This window comes from Triturus cristatus, chromosome 6 (genome assembly GCF_964204655.1).
Source record: "Triturus cristatus chromosome 6, aTriCri1.1, whole genome shotgun sequence".
Lineage (NCBI taxonomy): Eukaryota > Metazoa > Chordata > Amphibia > Caudata > Salamandridae > Triturus > Triturus cristatus.
The window spans coordinates 1,137,760,704-1,137,776,812 of NC_140589.1; the positions used below are offsets into that span (position 1 = coordinate 1,137,760,704).

Here is a 16,109-nt window from a genome sequence, read left to right on the forward strand (position 1 = left end):
CGATCAGTGTGTGAATGGTGGTTTGCCTGATTGTAAGTCTGCTTGTCTGTTTTCATGGGATGTTGTTGGGTGGACTGTGTGAATGTGCATACCACCGATTGGACGGTTTAGTGAGGTCCTCGAATCGGTCCTGCCAGGGTTGGCAACGGCAATGGTGGTGCGCCGAGAAAACAATCAAACTTGACTATCCAGAGTAAGTAAAAGTTGCAACAAGGTTTATATAGGTGAGCCTGTGGAAGGATCAATAACGGCGGAGTGGACCGAGTGACTGACGGCCCCAGCCTGCAACCCTCAGCTGCATCCCAGATGGAACACACGCCATAGGCACAGGGCCTATTGCCCTACCCTCATACATCCTGGCAGGTGGGGCTGTCCGCAGCCGCCAGGCCGTCTGGGTGAGGACCGGGCGTGGGGCGAGCTCCTCCACCCGGGAGGACACGACCAACGTACGTGTGAAGGACAGAGAGGGCCCGGCCCTGGCCCTTTGGTGAGGAGCACAATGCTAGACCCTCCCGAGTAGGAACCCATGCTCACCCAGCACGACCCTGCGGGGACGAATGGATGTACCTCCCAGGGCTGAGACAACACCGAAGGCCCTGCCGCCCCTGGCTCTTCCAATCCCGGCCCAACCGGGCTTCAGGTGTGGCCCTTCTCAGGCAGCATGTCAGCCTGGAAGAAGAGCCACCGTGAGGGGACCCCAGCTCCTCTCCAAAGGCGGCATGCAGGATGGGGAGCCACCCGGCTCTTCCCTTCGGGCGCCTCCAACCAGGGCAGGAGGTGGGCTACCCGCCAGCTTGTGGACATGGCTCGGGCATCCACCTAAGCCGGGGTTTCTTCACACCGCAGGAGTCAAGCCTGTTGGCAGATGGCCAACGTGTAGGTGGAGCGATCCTCCTTTGTTGCCAAATACCTAGTTTGTCCCAGACCTTGCGGCTGGGCTGAAGTTTTGAAAACTTGTGTGGTCCGGCGGCGGGGCAGCGGTGGGGCTGCCTGCTTTTGTTGCTCTGGGAGGCCCTCTTGCCTGTGGGGAGACAGAGGCTCCGGGGCTGAGCGCCTGGAAACCTCTTCAAATCATGGAAGCCGACTCTCAGAGGGGAAACCTTGGCGGGGCACCAGAACGTCCTACCACACAGGCAGCAGGTGGAAGGACAGCGCCACCTTCCTTCCGCCTCAGCTGCGCCTGATGGTGGGTGAACGTTGTGAAACATTGCCTGTGACTCTTGGCGGTGGATCGTTCGGCTCACATGTCGATGAAGAATGCAGCTAGCTGCGAGAATTATGTGAAATGCAGGACACATTGATCATCAACACTTCGAACACACCTTGCAGCCCTGGGTTTCTCCCAGGGCTGTGCCTGTCTGAAAGTTGCTCAATCACCAATCGCCCCAGTGCCTCCCCGCTACGCGGCTGCTCCCTTTGTCCCCCCACAAGGTCAGATTCCCGATCGCCTGTCGCAGGATCCTTCCCCCCCAGTCCTGTCAAAGAGATACGCCTTGGCATGCCTAGCTTTCCCTCCTGCCTTGGTGGAGTGCAAGCTGGCGACAGGTCCACCCTGGGTACGTCTCGAGGCACCTGACTGCGTGCCTTTCTGTGGTGTCCAGTGGCTGCCAACGCGCACCATCTCAGGCATTCAACTCTATGGATGGGTTCCAGGGAGGGCCACCCCCCTGCCAGGCCTGCAGGTGCTTGCCTGCCCCCGTGGGCCCGGTCCTGGCCCCTCCGGGAGGGGCACAACGGTAGGCCCTCCTGAGTAGAAACCCATGCTCACCAGCACATCCCTACAGGGGCATATGAATTAATGAATATTAAACTTGTAGAGCGCTAGACTTTGCCCAAGGGCATCAAGGCGCTATTGCGGGACCAAATGTGCAGACAAGATGATATGCTCAGACTAGGATCTGTGTAAAAAGCCAGGTCTTCAAGGCTTTACGGAAGAGAGAATGTGACACCTGACCAGAAAGATCTTCCGGGAGGGAGTTCCACAACTTAGCCGCAGCAATAAAAAAAGCTCTACCTCCCCATTTCACCTTTTTAAACCTCTGCACTGTTAAAAGATTTTTGCTTGCAAACCTGAGCTGCCTAGTAGGGACATAGTGATGGAATATTGCATTAATACCATCAGGGCCTATGCCATAGTAGGCATTAAGTGTCAGGCAAAGAGTTTTAAAAAGAATCCTACGGTCCAGACGAAGCCAATGCAGTGTCATGAGAGACGCTGAGGCTGAGTGGTATTTCGGGAGCCCCATCACCATCTTCGCCGCAGCGTTCTGCACAAGCTGCAAGCGTCGCACCAAGCCTTTGTTAATGCTCAGATAGAGGGCATTACAATAATCCAATCTTGACATTACTAAGGCAATACCAGGCTGTTTGCGTGCGGCAAATGAAAGGAAGTGGTTGATTTTTCTAAGGATCCTGATTATCCCAAAACAGGAGGACATTGTCCTACTAACCTGCAGGCTCAAAGAAAGAGAGTTATCCACATTGACCCCTAGATTTTTCCCATGGGATAAAGGGCAGGGGCAGCTGCCAAGCGTATCTGGCCACCAATCATTGGACTAAATGTCCAATTTGCTGCCAAAGATCAAAACCTCAGTCTTCTCCCCGTCCAGCTTCATGAGATTTTCCACCATCCAGGAGGAAACTGCCTGCATTCAGTTTCTAAAGTTATTGGCAGAGTCCCTGATACTGTGAGTGATGGACACCATTATGTGGGTGTCGTCAGCGTAGGACAACACCTCCAACCCAAAGGATCTCACCACCTTTGCCAACGGGGCAACATAAATATTAAAAAGTGTCGGGCTCAGGGAGGAGCCCTGAGGGACTCCACACGACAGGTGGTTTGAGGCCGAGTAGAATTGTTCAAATTTCACAGTCTGTGCCCGATCCGTGAGAAAGGAAGCAAGAAGCCCCAGGGCCGATCCCCCGATCCCTATCTCTCTGAGATGTTCAACCAGCCTCAGAGGAGATAGGGTATCAAAGGCTGCGGTAAGGTCAAGTAGAACCAACGATGTGGTGTGCCCCGCGTCCACCTGAGTACGGATGTTATTGAATACGGCAGTTAATGATGTTTCCGTACTGTGATGGCTTCTAAAGCCATGTTGTGACCCATTAAGTAGCTGATGGTCCTTTAAGTAGGCACTAAGGTGAGAATTTAAATAAGTTTCCAAAATCTTGCCTGGGACTGGTAGCAGAAAGATCGGACGATAATTTTTCAATTCCGTAGGGTCCAATAAAGGCTTTTTTTAAAGCGGCTTGAGCACTGCAGTCTTCAACGAGATAGGATACTGCCCCTCTGGGATAGCTACATTCAGTACAGAAGTAAGGTGAGGGATAATAACCTCTCGACCAATTTTAAGCACCTTTAAGGGGCACGGATCCAGAGGGGAACCAGATTTAACTCCTTCCAGTAGCCGATCCGTAACATTTGGCAACATACAAGGAAACGTAAGTAGCCTGGGTGTCTCCTCCATATTCACACCTTCCTTAAGGTGGGAAGTAGACTGGACAGGCGACCCCGCTTTAGAGTTGGAGGCTTCCAGCAAGGAATAAATATCTGTGATTTTGGTATGAAAGAAATCTAATATTCTATCACAGAACTCCTGAGAAAACTCTGAAGAATATGAGACTGGGGGAGAGGTGAGGGAATTAATGACATTAAAAAGATCTCTAGAGGATTTAATCGATCTTTGAGTAATAAATTCCCTTTTCCTCCATGATAGCTGCTTTATATTCTTTCAAACGCAGTTTGTCCAATTCTCTACCAGGGGACGCTAAATCTATACGCCAAAGCCTCTCCTGTTTACGGCACACCTGTCTCAATTTCCTGAGTCTCTCAGAGAACCAGGGAGCGGAGGGCCTTCTTGATGAATAATGCTTGCTCACGGGCGCCAGGGTGTCAAAAGCTACTAACAGCTGTTCAGATAGTTCCGCTGCTGCCAGATTTGCATCACGGTGCCCGGAGAACTGAAAGTTATTAAAAAGGTTAGAGAGTGCCTCCTTACTAATAAGTCTGAGATTTCTCCTTTCCTCCAAATTCCTATTTCCATATAAAACAGTCCCTGATGCCAAAGTCTGTAAGTCAAAAGGGATGGCAAAATGATCTGACCAGGTGAGAGGTATCGGTTCTCCCACCTTGATTCGTGGATCATTGGAGAAAATACCATCTAGAATATGCCCTGCCGTGTGGGTGGGACTCTTGACCAGCTGCGTGAACCAGTAGCAGCTCATAGTTTCCAGGTGAGTTTGTGTGTCATTACACAGTGTCTTATCTAGATGGAAGTTAAAACCACCCAGAAGCCTAAGATTAGATCTTTCTAGATAAGGCTGTAAAAGCTGCTGAAGTCCTGCCTAAAAGATGCCCTGGGACCCGGTTGCCGATAGCATAGGACACCAGAGAAACTTTCCTTAGGATGAATATTTATTGAAAAGTATAGAGCCTGGTAGAGATCTGGGAGTGCGGTCAGTGGCTCTGAGCAGCAAATAAAAGACTCCCTATAGAGAATGCCCACCCCGCCGGTCTACCCTATCCAATCTGACCAGGCTATACCCGGAAGGGGTTGCTTCTACAAGATCGGGACCAGAACAGTCCAAGGCCCATGTCTCTGTGATGAAAACCCAGTCTGGCTTCCTTAACGAGACAAAATCTCTGAAGGCCACCTTGTTTTTAATCAGGGACCTTGCGTTGATAAGATAGCCCTGAACTGTGAGCTCATTAGAAGGGGGCATGGTTACCTCCTTATTAGCGGTGGGGCTCCCAACACCTGCCGGTGTCATGTGGACACTGCAGGAGGAGAAGGTATAGCACTGTTTCCTAGTTAGGATTTCGGGGTCCATAGTATGGTGGCAAGGAGCCCCTACCGTCCGAAGGTCTAGAAGTTCCTTCCTAGAGTATCTAGTCCATAACAGCCGATCTGGCGGGAGAATGCCAGCATCCCTCGTGCAAGGCTCGGTCTTGGTGCGGACGGGTGCATATGGGCTTGACTTTGGCGCGCCAGCAGCATGCCCGCTGCGCGCATCCATTGCGCAACGAGCAAGCCATGCTTATTAAACAGTCACTGTGCACTGGAGCGCTGACCCCTGGCTTCGCCCCCAACCAACCTGATATGGTGTCTGGAAAACCGCCGGCACCCTCCACAACAAACGGGAAAACCCGCGGTGGTCCGGGGTGCAGGCGGGAGCACTAAGATGCGCTACCAGGGAAGCAGGGTCCCAAAGAGGTGAGAACAAAGAGGCTCGGTGCAAATAGCAGGTACAAATAGCAAAGCACAACAAGAACACAGTTAAAAAGGCTCCAAAGGATTACAATTTTAAAAAGCAGATTTGCCAACAGAAACTAGACTCAGCATGTACTTGCTGTCTGCGAGCGTCCGCTGCGCGACGAGCAAGCCATGCTTGTTAAATAGTCACTGTGCACTGGAGCGCTGATCCCTGGCTCCGCCCCCAACCAACCGGAAATGGCATCTGGAAAACCACCGGCACCCTCCACAACAAACGGGAAAACCTGCGGTGGACCGGGGTGCAGGCGGGAGCCCTAAGAGGAGAAACCAGGGGAGCAAGGTCCCAAAGAGGTGAGAACAAAGAGGCTCTGTACAAATACCAGGTACAAATAGCAAAGCACAACATGAACACAGTTAACAAGCATTGGCATAGCCAATAGGTCTCGCCTTTGGGACCTAATAAGTGTTTAGCCATGCAACCGTTGATGTTGTTGCACCAAGGATATTGTGCAGGATAACTAAAAATGTATAAGGTCCCAAAGGCGAGACCTATTGGCTATGCCAATGCTTGTTTTTTTGAGAGCACCAGACCTATTTTTGATCCCAGTCAAACTCTGGTGGCCTCTCTGCAGCACCGGGGTCCTTTATCAAGGAGAGTAAGGGTGGGTGTAGCCTGTGAGTCGCGGGTGTGGCCTCACTGCAGCCCCAGGATCCGCTCTGAAGGCAAGTAAGGGTGGATGTAGCCTGTGAGGCACAGATATGGCGGGGGTGTGGCCTCCTCTTTAAAACAGTGTTGAGTTGCTTCCATCTAAGATGTATTCTTAAACTAAGGACCCTTTGCACCGCCAACCAGCAGTGGAGGAACGGGACAACCATCTTCACACCAGCTTGAGTGTCCCGCATTCCACCTGCAGCAGCAGGGTCCTCTCTGAAAGGAGTAAGGGTGGCTGGAGCCTGTAAGGCGCGGGCATGGCCTCCCTGCAGCACCAGGTTCCTAACTGTGCGCAGCACCTTGCAGCAGGTGTGCTCGGGGCGTGGCTTGGAGTAAACGAGGCGGTGACCACCGCCCTTCGTGCAGCAGGTGTGTTCAGGGGCGTGGCTTGCAGTGAACAGGGCGGTGACCTCCGGCCCTTCCTGCAGCAGGTGTGTTCAGGGGCGTGGCTTGCACTGAACGAGGCAGGGACCTCCGCCAATCCTGCAGCAGGTGTCTTCAGGGGCGTGGCTTGCACTGAACGGGAAGGTGACATCCAGCCCTTTCTGCAGCAGGTGTTCTGAAGAGGCGTGGCCTGTGGGAGCTGGTGGCCGGACCTGAAGTGATGTCACTCAGGTTCCACTTTGACAGGTGAGCAGAGGAAGGATTCCAAGAGAACCGTTTCAGCCTCCGAGAGAGAAAGAGGAGGGGGTGGGAGGAAGGAAGGTAGGCAGCCCTCCATCCCCAGGACCCCCGAGCCCCACCAGGTCACCAGCCATGGGGAAGAAGGACAAGGAGGAGAAGGAGAGCTCAGAGCCCTATGGTGAGTACTACAGCCCCCACAGAGACTGACTGTCACCCCACCTGAGAGATGTCTCCCCGAGACTGACCGTCACCCCTTAGAGAGCTTAACCACATCTGAGCGGCTGTCCGCTCCCTGCAAAATACTGCTAACTCTCTGAGACCTTTGTCTTCTGGTAAACTGTCCCTTTACCTGAGAGATATCTCCCCGAGAGTGACTGTCACCCCCTGAGAGACACTCACCCCACCTAACAGGCTGCCAGCTCCCCACAGACTACTGTTAACTCGTTGAGTTGTTTCTTTTTCTGATAGACTGTTACCCATCCTGGCAGACTGTCACCTCACCCGAGAGACTGTCAGCTCCTTACAAAATGCTGTCTCCTGTCTGCGACTGTTGCCCTTTCTGATAGGACTAGGAGACTGTCTCTTCCGACAGATGGTCATCTTGCCTATAAGACGGTTTCTCTACCTGGTAGACTGTCATTCCTGCCATTTCAGAGACCTTCAATCTGCGAGATTGTCCTCCTCGTGAGCGACTGTCAGCTCACCAGAGGGCACAGAGAGTCGGGTATCTCACTGAGCCACGGTCACCGGCTCTGAGACAAACTCTTACCCCCTGAGATACTTCCCTGCAAGACTCTTTCCCCCAATCCTCCATTTGACAGCCTGCCATTCCCTCTGGGAGAACACTGTTGTAATTGAAAGGAATCAAAACCCTAATTTAGATTTAGGACCTAATTATTCAGTTTTATCTGTCACTTGCCCACAAACTGAAATATTATGTAAAGACAGAAAAACGGTATAATGCTATTTAAACGTGCATGTTAAAGTTGCACAATTGTATCTGGAAATAACCTACAGCGTGCTTTCAAAAAAAAGTCTCAATGCAGTTTGGTTTAAGTGTTTTTTCCTCTTCATTGTATTCGAGCTGAGAACATCCTGGCTAGGATATTTTAACAGGAAATTCAGAGCAGCAAGAATGTTTTCCATTGTAGTCTGTTAGTTTGGCTTGAGAAGTCACAAACAACAGGAAAGAGCTGTTCTTTAAATAAATGTATGTAATCTGGGTGGGACATAACGGAAAAGCAGGAAGCTTTTTCTATTGTGAACATTGTATTAAATATGGATCTAGGCCAAAATTAGTATACTAAGAAGTAGACTTGAAGTGTATGTTAGTTGAGACTGACTTGTGCTTCGCTCATAGCACATCACTCTCCCAGGTGAATTAGCCTGGCATGTACAATAAACCTTTTTGTACTCCCTTTTGTTGCAGATGTGGTGATTAAATGATTTGCACTGCTTAAAGGATTTTTTCCAGACATCGTGGCGAGCCAGCCAGGAGATCCCCTTTGCTCCTGCCTGCCACTGGGGAGGTTCCCCTTTGGGGCCCCTTTCGACAACTAATTTAGTCGTGCACAATTTGAGGAGGATGACAGAGGCCCGTTGATACTAAAGATCTGTTTTTTGGACGACAGGGGTACCGGTCTGGGGGACGTCTGCAGCAGCCAAATAAGGTAGGAAAAAAGGGCGATCGTCGAATCCTTGTGTATTGATCCACAACTGTTACAAACGGAGATAGATGTGTATTTAGTTAATCCTGGCAGACCTTTGTTTAGGAATCGTCAGAGAGAGAATTAAATGTGTTTTGTTGATCCTGACAGACCTTTTGTTTAGGATTTGTCAGAGAAATAGAGGTTTATTTAGTTAAACTTGGCAGACTGTTTTTCTTTCCCTTTGGGAATTATTAGAGAAATAGGAATTATCTAAGAGGTTTATCCTGACAGTTTGAATTAGGAAAACGTCAGAGAAAGAGGAAAAGTTGACATTTTGTATTTATATGTTATGTGAGTTGTTTTTCTAAATATATATGTATATATAAATATAATGTAGATTTGTGATTGTTATACCATGTGTAATAGATTATAAATTCTCTTGCATTATCAGAGGTACCAACTGTTTTTAGTGTGAACTACATTAGGACAGGAGCCTTTAAGAATAGTGAACGTTTTTTAGTAGATTAAAAGGAAAATTGTGAGGTCATACCTTTCTTTAAGAAATCTTCCAAGCGGAGGTAGGGAGACAAAGGGACACCTTAAGGCCATATGATTTCCACATTTCCAGGAGACTTCGACAGAATAAAAAGACACTGTCAGGAATGGGCAGAAGGCACAAAGACTTCCCCGGTTCCATGGCCACCAGATGGCTCATTTGATAATACAGAGATAGCCCATGTAATATGATATATCTTAGGAGCATATAAAGAAGATAAGAGAACAAAACGATTAGCATCATTGGACATGTGGAAGATATTCAGTCAGGATTCCCATGTAGAAGCCACAGCACCACCCCCGACATATTCTGAGATAATTAAAGGGCCCTTATGCCGTCAGGGTATGTATCCATTATTGTCAGTGGAAGATCTGGAATCCACTACATCAATAGACTCAGTGGACACTGATGTTCCAGCTTTAGGCTATAAAGATCCGATATTAACTCCTTTGACTGACATAAACAAAGTTACACCAAAGGTTGATGACTTATTAAAAATGGGGGAGGTTGATTTTGCTCAAACAATTAATAAAGACCCTCTTAAACCTGAAAAAGTATATGAGGGAACAGTGTCCTTAACAGGAGACATTTCAGTAAAATTAAGACAAGACAACAATGGAAAATTGCTGGAACAAAAGTCAAAAGATATATTAGAATGGGCTAGCAAGATTCCTCAAAACTCAAGTGAGGGAAATGGATATTATACTAGCACCCCACAGGTGAAGTTTGATTTAGTGGCACAATCAAAAATATATCAGGAAGAGGATAAGGGTTATCGTGCCATGACCACCACTGTAATGGGAATACAGAATACAATTAAGAGATTAAGCCTTATTGCTGATGACTGTTCAAATATATGTAATTCCATATCATTTAAACCAGATGCAAAGACAGTTGTAAGGGACATAGGATATGATCTAGAAATCAAGAATGTGACAGGAGAGGATGAGAAAGATGAGGAAGAAATAAACTCAGTGGAGAGTGAAACTAGAAGAGTTCTTGGCCGGGAATGCATGGAATTGTGGCAAGAGGCTGAGAACAGAAATGCTGAAATAAATAGAAGAAGATTAGAGGAACAAAGTGCTTTTAGAGAACAATTAAGAGGAGAGCAGGTGTTTCCCAGTAGTACAACAATGTCTGGGTGTCCATTTCGTGCAGAGGGTATGATAGAGTTAGGACAATGTTCCCCTCCAGCTGAAGTAAGATCCCTTCATGTACGAAATATGCAGGCAATGACAAGTTTTATACAGAGAAAAGAAACGAAAGGAAACAGTGACTTGACACCCAATGAAATAGTAGCAAAGGGAGAAAATAGTTGGTATAATGTTGTCCCATTTACTAATAACCTTGCAGGATGGACAGCAGGTATGGTGCCACAGTTGAAAGTGTGGCCAAGAGCAGGATCCTTTGACCCTGAATTGATAAATATGGCTGATATATGTATCCAGAGTGGGATTATGATTACATGCAACAAAGTCTGTGTGTGTGGAAGAAATATGCTTTAAGGTCTGACACACCTTATGAGGGACATGGTGACAGGAATACCGCTGTAATGCAGATGCCACTGGTGTATAAGACACAAGGAGCACAGCCTGTCTATGTTCCATGGCAACACATGGATAAAGAAAATCTAAACAAAAGGCAGGGAAATGGATAAAAGCATTTGAAAATGCAACAGCTGGGATACCTTTAGCTCTTGGGGATGTAAAGATCCTTTTGAGCTCCATAGTAGGGGATGCGGTGGATAGTATAATGAGAAGTGCAGGGATACAAGGAGTAACTATTACTAAAGGAAAACATGATGGGTCTGCTTTTGGAGTTGTGTGCTCTAGAGTGTGGACTGAATTAAGGAATAGGTACCCAGACCGACCAGATATTGGGATGTTGATGACACAAACTATGTCTTTAGGACAGTCCTGTGCAGACTACATAACAATGATGAAGAAAAAGTGGGAAGCAGATGTAGGACTTGTAGACATGGGAGGTAGTTGTAGATTATTCTACAATGTTTTAAAACAGGGGCTACCAGGAGATATACAAGACCATTTAGATCAGGTTGTGGCTTTAGATGTAAAACCTTGGGCAGAAATACAAGCACATATTATGCATTTTTGTAGAAAAAAGGAAGAAAAGGAAAGGAGGAATAAAGACCAAAGTGACAGAGCCCAAGCTAAACTGGTGACACAAAACATACAGAAAAATGAGAAGTAAAAGACAGGAAAAGAAATGACTGTGCAGGTTCCTGTTGCAAACAGGGAGCAAGGAAGGGGTCAAAGAGAGGGAAGACAGATGCAAGGAAGAAGACATTTTAAATGCCATTACTGCAGTAATATTGGACATTTTATTGCTGAATGGCGCTTTAAGAAGAATGATGAAGAGCAGGGAGTGATAGGAATAGGGAGAGGAAGGGGAAGACAAAATGTGAACACGTCACTGCCTCAATATGGTCCATATCAGTATGCCCCCTATCCTCAACAACAAATAACTCCACTACCACAGGTTTATATGCCTCAACAGCAATTTGCTAACGTACCTATTCAAGGGGCACCAGCACCTGTTGTGCAGGCAGGAGGCCAGCATCAGGTGCAGACTACTGCACTCGTGAGCACAGTGAGTCAAGGACAAGGGGGAGTGATTGTTCAAGGTGGAAACCCCTTTTATCATACAGCCTGATGGGACACACCAGGGAATCCCAATTGTTCTGCGGTAGCTAGGACTCTAGACCCATAGGAAGAACCAATGGTAGAAATGATTATAATGGGAAGGAGGTATGCTTTTTTGGTTGATACAGGGGCAACAAAATCTTGCCTCTCAGAAGGAAATGTTCCATTGTCTTCTGCCACCATGGATACGCAGGGCTTCTCAGGTGAAGTACAGCGCATTCCATACACAACTAATGTGCCCATAGAGGTGGCAGGAGTGCGAACGCAGGAGCGTCTCCTTTATTCACCAGCAAATTTATTAGGAAGGGATATCATGTCTAAATTAAACATGACAATAAGATTTTCCTCTGATGGGTCCATGACATGTGAAATACCAGGGCAAGCGAAATGTGGGATACATTTACTAAGAATACCAGAGGAAAATGTGGTTGGAAGGGCAGAGCCAGTGCATTATATACTGCTAGCAGATGCAGTACTTACGGTTCTGAAGACAGAGGAACTACTTTTAGGGAGATGGATGTTATTACCACCAAGATTAATTTTCAGGAGACAAGCTGGTGGTGATGAACTAGAACAGGTGAATACCCTTTATCTTGAGTGCATGGAAATATCCAGAAGGTGGGGCGCTCTGGTGGCATCAGATAATGATGGAGGAATTTGGAAGGTCCTGATTTTTTCTTATGCCTGGTCTGAGACCGCGGGACATTTCTGATTCAGAACTCTTTTCAGACGATCCCACCAGGACTGAGATAGTTTATACACACACTGCACCCTTGCTAGTATGTGTTTACCGTACATAGACCACATTACCAGTTGTGCCATCCCCCTCCAATGATATTGAAGCACTTGCAGCAGTCCCACCTTGTCTCTGGACATCAGCTCCAGATGAGGTAGGACTGATACTATCTGCAGAACCATTTAAGATAAAGTTGAAGCCAGGTGCACAATTGCCACGTGTAAAACAGTATCCACTGTCTAAAGAAGCAAAAGAAGGTATTAGAGGGACAATATGAAGACTGAAGGACAGGGAGTCCTGTATTCCTGTCCAACGCCTTGTAATACAGCAATTTATCCTGTGAAAAAATCTACAGGTAATACTTGGAGGATGGTTCAGGATTTTCGCCCCTTTAATGCCATAGTATTAGCAGAGTACCCCATAGTGCCAGACCCATCTGTGATATTGACTGATATATTAAGTAAAAGCAAATGGTTTTCTGTGGTGGATATAAGGAATGCTTTTTTTTGCATACCTTTACATCCTGACAGTCATTATTTGACAGCCTTCAGTTTTGATGGTGAACAAATCCAGTACTCTAGACTCCCACAAGGCTATTGTGAGTCTCCATCTGTGTTTAATAGAGTATTGAGATATGATTTGTTAAATTTCCAGTCAGACAGTACAGTTTTGCAATATGTAGATGATTTATTATGCAGTAAAACAGAATCTGAATGTGTTCTGGACACTGTCAATCTCCTAACGCTACTTGCTACTAAGGGATACAAAGTGGACAGGAAATAATTACTGTTTGTGCAAAAAGAAGTGCTGTATTTGGGCCAAGTGTTGTCTGCAGAAGGCAAAAAGATAGCAGGTTCTAGAATACAAACTATACGTGATCAGCCTCAGCCCAAGACAGTAAAAGACATGCAGAAATTTCTAGGCCTTTGTAATTTTGTACATCAGTGGGTTTTTGATTATGCTGCCATCATTCAACCACTATTATATGCAATGAAGCAAGCTAAAACTGACAACACAGGCATACAGTGGAGTGATAACAGTGTAAGTGCATTTCAGACATTGAAAGAAGCAATTGCTTCAGCCCCAGTGCTAGCAAATCCAGACTATACAAAGAGTTTTTTTCTGTTTTCTGCTGCCACAGAGGATTCCATGATATCAGTCTTTACTCAGAAATACCCAATGGGGCATAAACCCATTGTCTATTTTAGTGGGCTATTAGATCCAGTAATGAAAGGTCACTTTCCTTGTGAGCGAGTGCTTGCAGCAGCAGCTTTTGCAGTAGAAAAGAGTAGTACAATTACAGCAGGATGTCCTGTAATATTGTATGTTGAGCACTCTCCATTTGCTGTGCTGCAGAAAAGTAAAAGTACACTGACCACTCAAAGAGCAACAGGTTATGAAGTAATACTGTCAAACCCTTCTATCTGCATTGAGCGAGTACACTCAGTCAATCCTGCAACTTTTTTAGTGCACCCACTAGAGCCCACTGATCATGACTGTAGTGCAACATTGGAGGAGGACGATCACCTGGCACATGAGGACCCCTTGTCTGATGGCCAACAATTGTTTATTGATGGTTCCTCATGGATAGACCAGGAGACAGGTAAAAGACATACAGGTGCAGCTGTTGTTGAGACTAATGGTGGGAAACGGCCAGTACAACGCGGCCGTTTCAACGATTAACCTTAACCACGCATGCATAACAACGCATGCGTGGTTACCACGTATAGCCTTTACCACGCATTCCTTTACTACGAGATACGTAGTAAAGGAATGTGTGATAAAGGCTAAACGTAAAACAAAGGGGGCTTGGGGGGGTCTACCCCCCAAGAAAAAATAAAGCGTGTGTTAAAAAAAGGGGGCTTGGGGTGGTATCCCACCAAAACAACGCACCTATTTCTGTTTCTGCAGGCAATCGGCGTCGTTAAGAGGAAACGGAAAGACACTTCCGCTTCCTCTTTACGACGTGCGACGCACCACCGAAGAGCCTGAAGTAAAGAGGACGTGGAGAGATAAGAGGGATTAAATTAAAAAGTAATAAATAAATGAGGGAGTGATGTAGCGCAGGGGATATTTAAAAGAAGGGTTTGTGGGTTGGGGCAGAAGGTCGCACAAGGGTACAGGGAAGGGGTAATATATTTTTTAAAAAAGAGAGCGGGAGGGGGGAGGGCACAGAGGAGCAGTGAAAGGACTAAGGGTAGGGATCAGCGAACACCTATACCAAGAAAATGCCATTACCACGCATCATTATACAATGTAAAGGTATGCGTGGTAAAGACATTTTCGTGGTAAAGGGTATGCGTAACAATGGCATTCGCGTTGTAAAGGCATGCGTTGCAACGGAATGCGTTGTTACGTCATACAACCCTATTGGTACACCTACTGATTATACCTTACACACATTACGCCTCTTACCTTTGCCATCCGAAGACTCAGCTCAAGTGGCTGAATTAAAAGCATTGATAACGGTCCTACAGGCTTGTCAGGGTCAGTCAGTAACACTATACACTGATTCAGCATATGTAGATTCCACAGTTCACTCAGGGCTGAAGAGATGGGAAAGACGAGGATTTCTTAAATCTGATGGGACACCAGTAGCGCACCAACATCTTTTAGCTGACCTTATTGCTGCATTGCAAATACCATATCAAGTAGCAGTGGTTAAGTGCCAGGCACATACAAAGGGAACAAATTTGGTGTCTAAGGTAAATGAAGCTGCTGATACAGCAGCAAAGGAAGCTAGTTTATATGCAATGAAAACATGCTGTATGCACGCTTTAGATGCAGATAATGAGGTTCAGATACAATACTATGAGAATATTTCTACAGAGGCATTATTAGACATTCAAAATGCAGCGCCACAGCATGAGAAAGATCTCTAGAAATCAAGGAGGGGGAGTGACTGGATTTCCAGATCTTCTTTATAGATCAGCAACTTCAGGTAAAGTTATAATGCCTCAGTCACTACTTATAACAGCCCTTCGACAACTTCATTTACCAACACACAATTCTAAAAGAGTAATGATGGATGAATTGAATAAAATCTGGTTTATCCCTAATCTAGTACCATTAGTTGATGTATTTCTAGCTTCATGTCATGTGTGTTTTCAGTACTCTAATAAGAGGTCACCAAAAATGCCTTCATCCTCCATTCCAAGACCAATAGGTCCTTTCATAGAGTTACACGTAGATTTTGTAGATATGATACAAAAATGTAATGGATATAGGTATTTGCTAGTAGTGGTGTGTCCATTTTCGCGATGGATTGAAGCAGGACCCTGCTCCAGGTGTGATGCTGACCAGGCAGCCAAATTCCTGGTGAGAGAGGTCATACCTGGGTGGGGGGTTCCGGCGGCGATACGCAGCGATAATGGAAAACACTTTGCTAACACAGTATTTCCGCAAATTACTACACTATTAGGAGTGGAACACCAGTTTACCTCAGTTTACCACCCAGAGACTAATGGAATTGTTGAGAGGATGAATGGCTTATTGAAAAGCAAAGTGTAAACAATGTGTGAGACACTGAAAAAGAATTGGCTTTACTGCCTTCCCCTTGCTCTGTATGCGTTGAGAAATGCCCATTCAAAAGATCATCATTTGACCCCTCACCAAGTCTTAACAGGTAGGCATTCTAATTTTTCTTTTAAACAAAATCAAATGATTCATTCTGATACCAAGTGTGCATCAGAAAGTGTTTGAAGAAATGAATGCATACATGACTGTCTAAACAAAAGCTGTAGGGGCGTGGCCAAGATGGCGGCGTGAACGGACGCTTTCCCTGTTGGCTCCCGCTCTGCTGGGCCCCAGACCCCGATTTAAAGGCTGTATCTCCCCCTAAGCAGCGCCGGAAAAGCGGCGGCGGAGACAGCGGAGCCTCGGCGGGAGCAGTGAGGCAGCTCGGAGTCCCCAGGCAACCGGGGCAGCAGGCAGGGCGCCGCCGAAGCTGCGGC

General features: G+C 46.7%; 1 long non-coding RNA gene and 1 other non-coding gene across 3 annotated transcripts in view; both read left to right on the top strand.

Annotated features, from left to right (window-relative positions):
• Positions 1-16,109, top strand: part of LOC146821101 (uncharacterized) — a 129,957-nt gene that overhangs the window by 102,788 nt on the left and 11,060 nt on the right. For both annotated transcript variants that reach the window (XR_014963100.1, XR_014963099.1), the window contains one exon: positions 7,982-8,222. This is a non-coding gene — a long non-coding RNA (uncharacterized LOC146821101). The remainder of the gene's footprint in view (positions 1-7,981; positions 8,223-16,109) is intronic.
• Positions 1,216-1,368, top strand: LOC146821102 (5.8S ribosomal RNA). The gene has a single exon (XR_014963384.1). It is a non-coding gene; the product is annotated as a 5.8S ribosomal RNA (ribosomal RNA).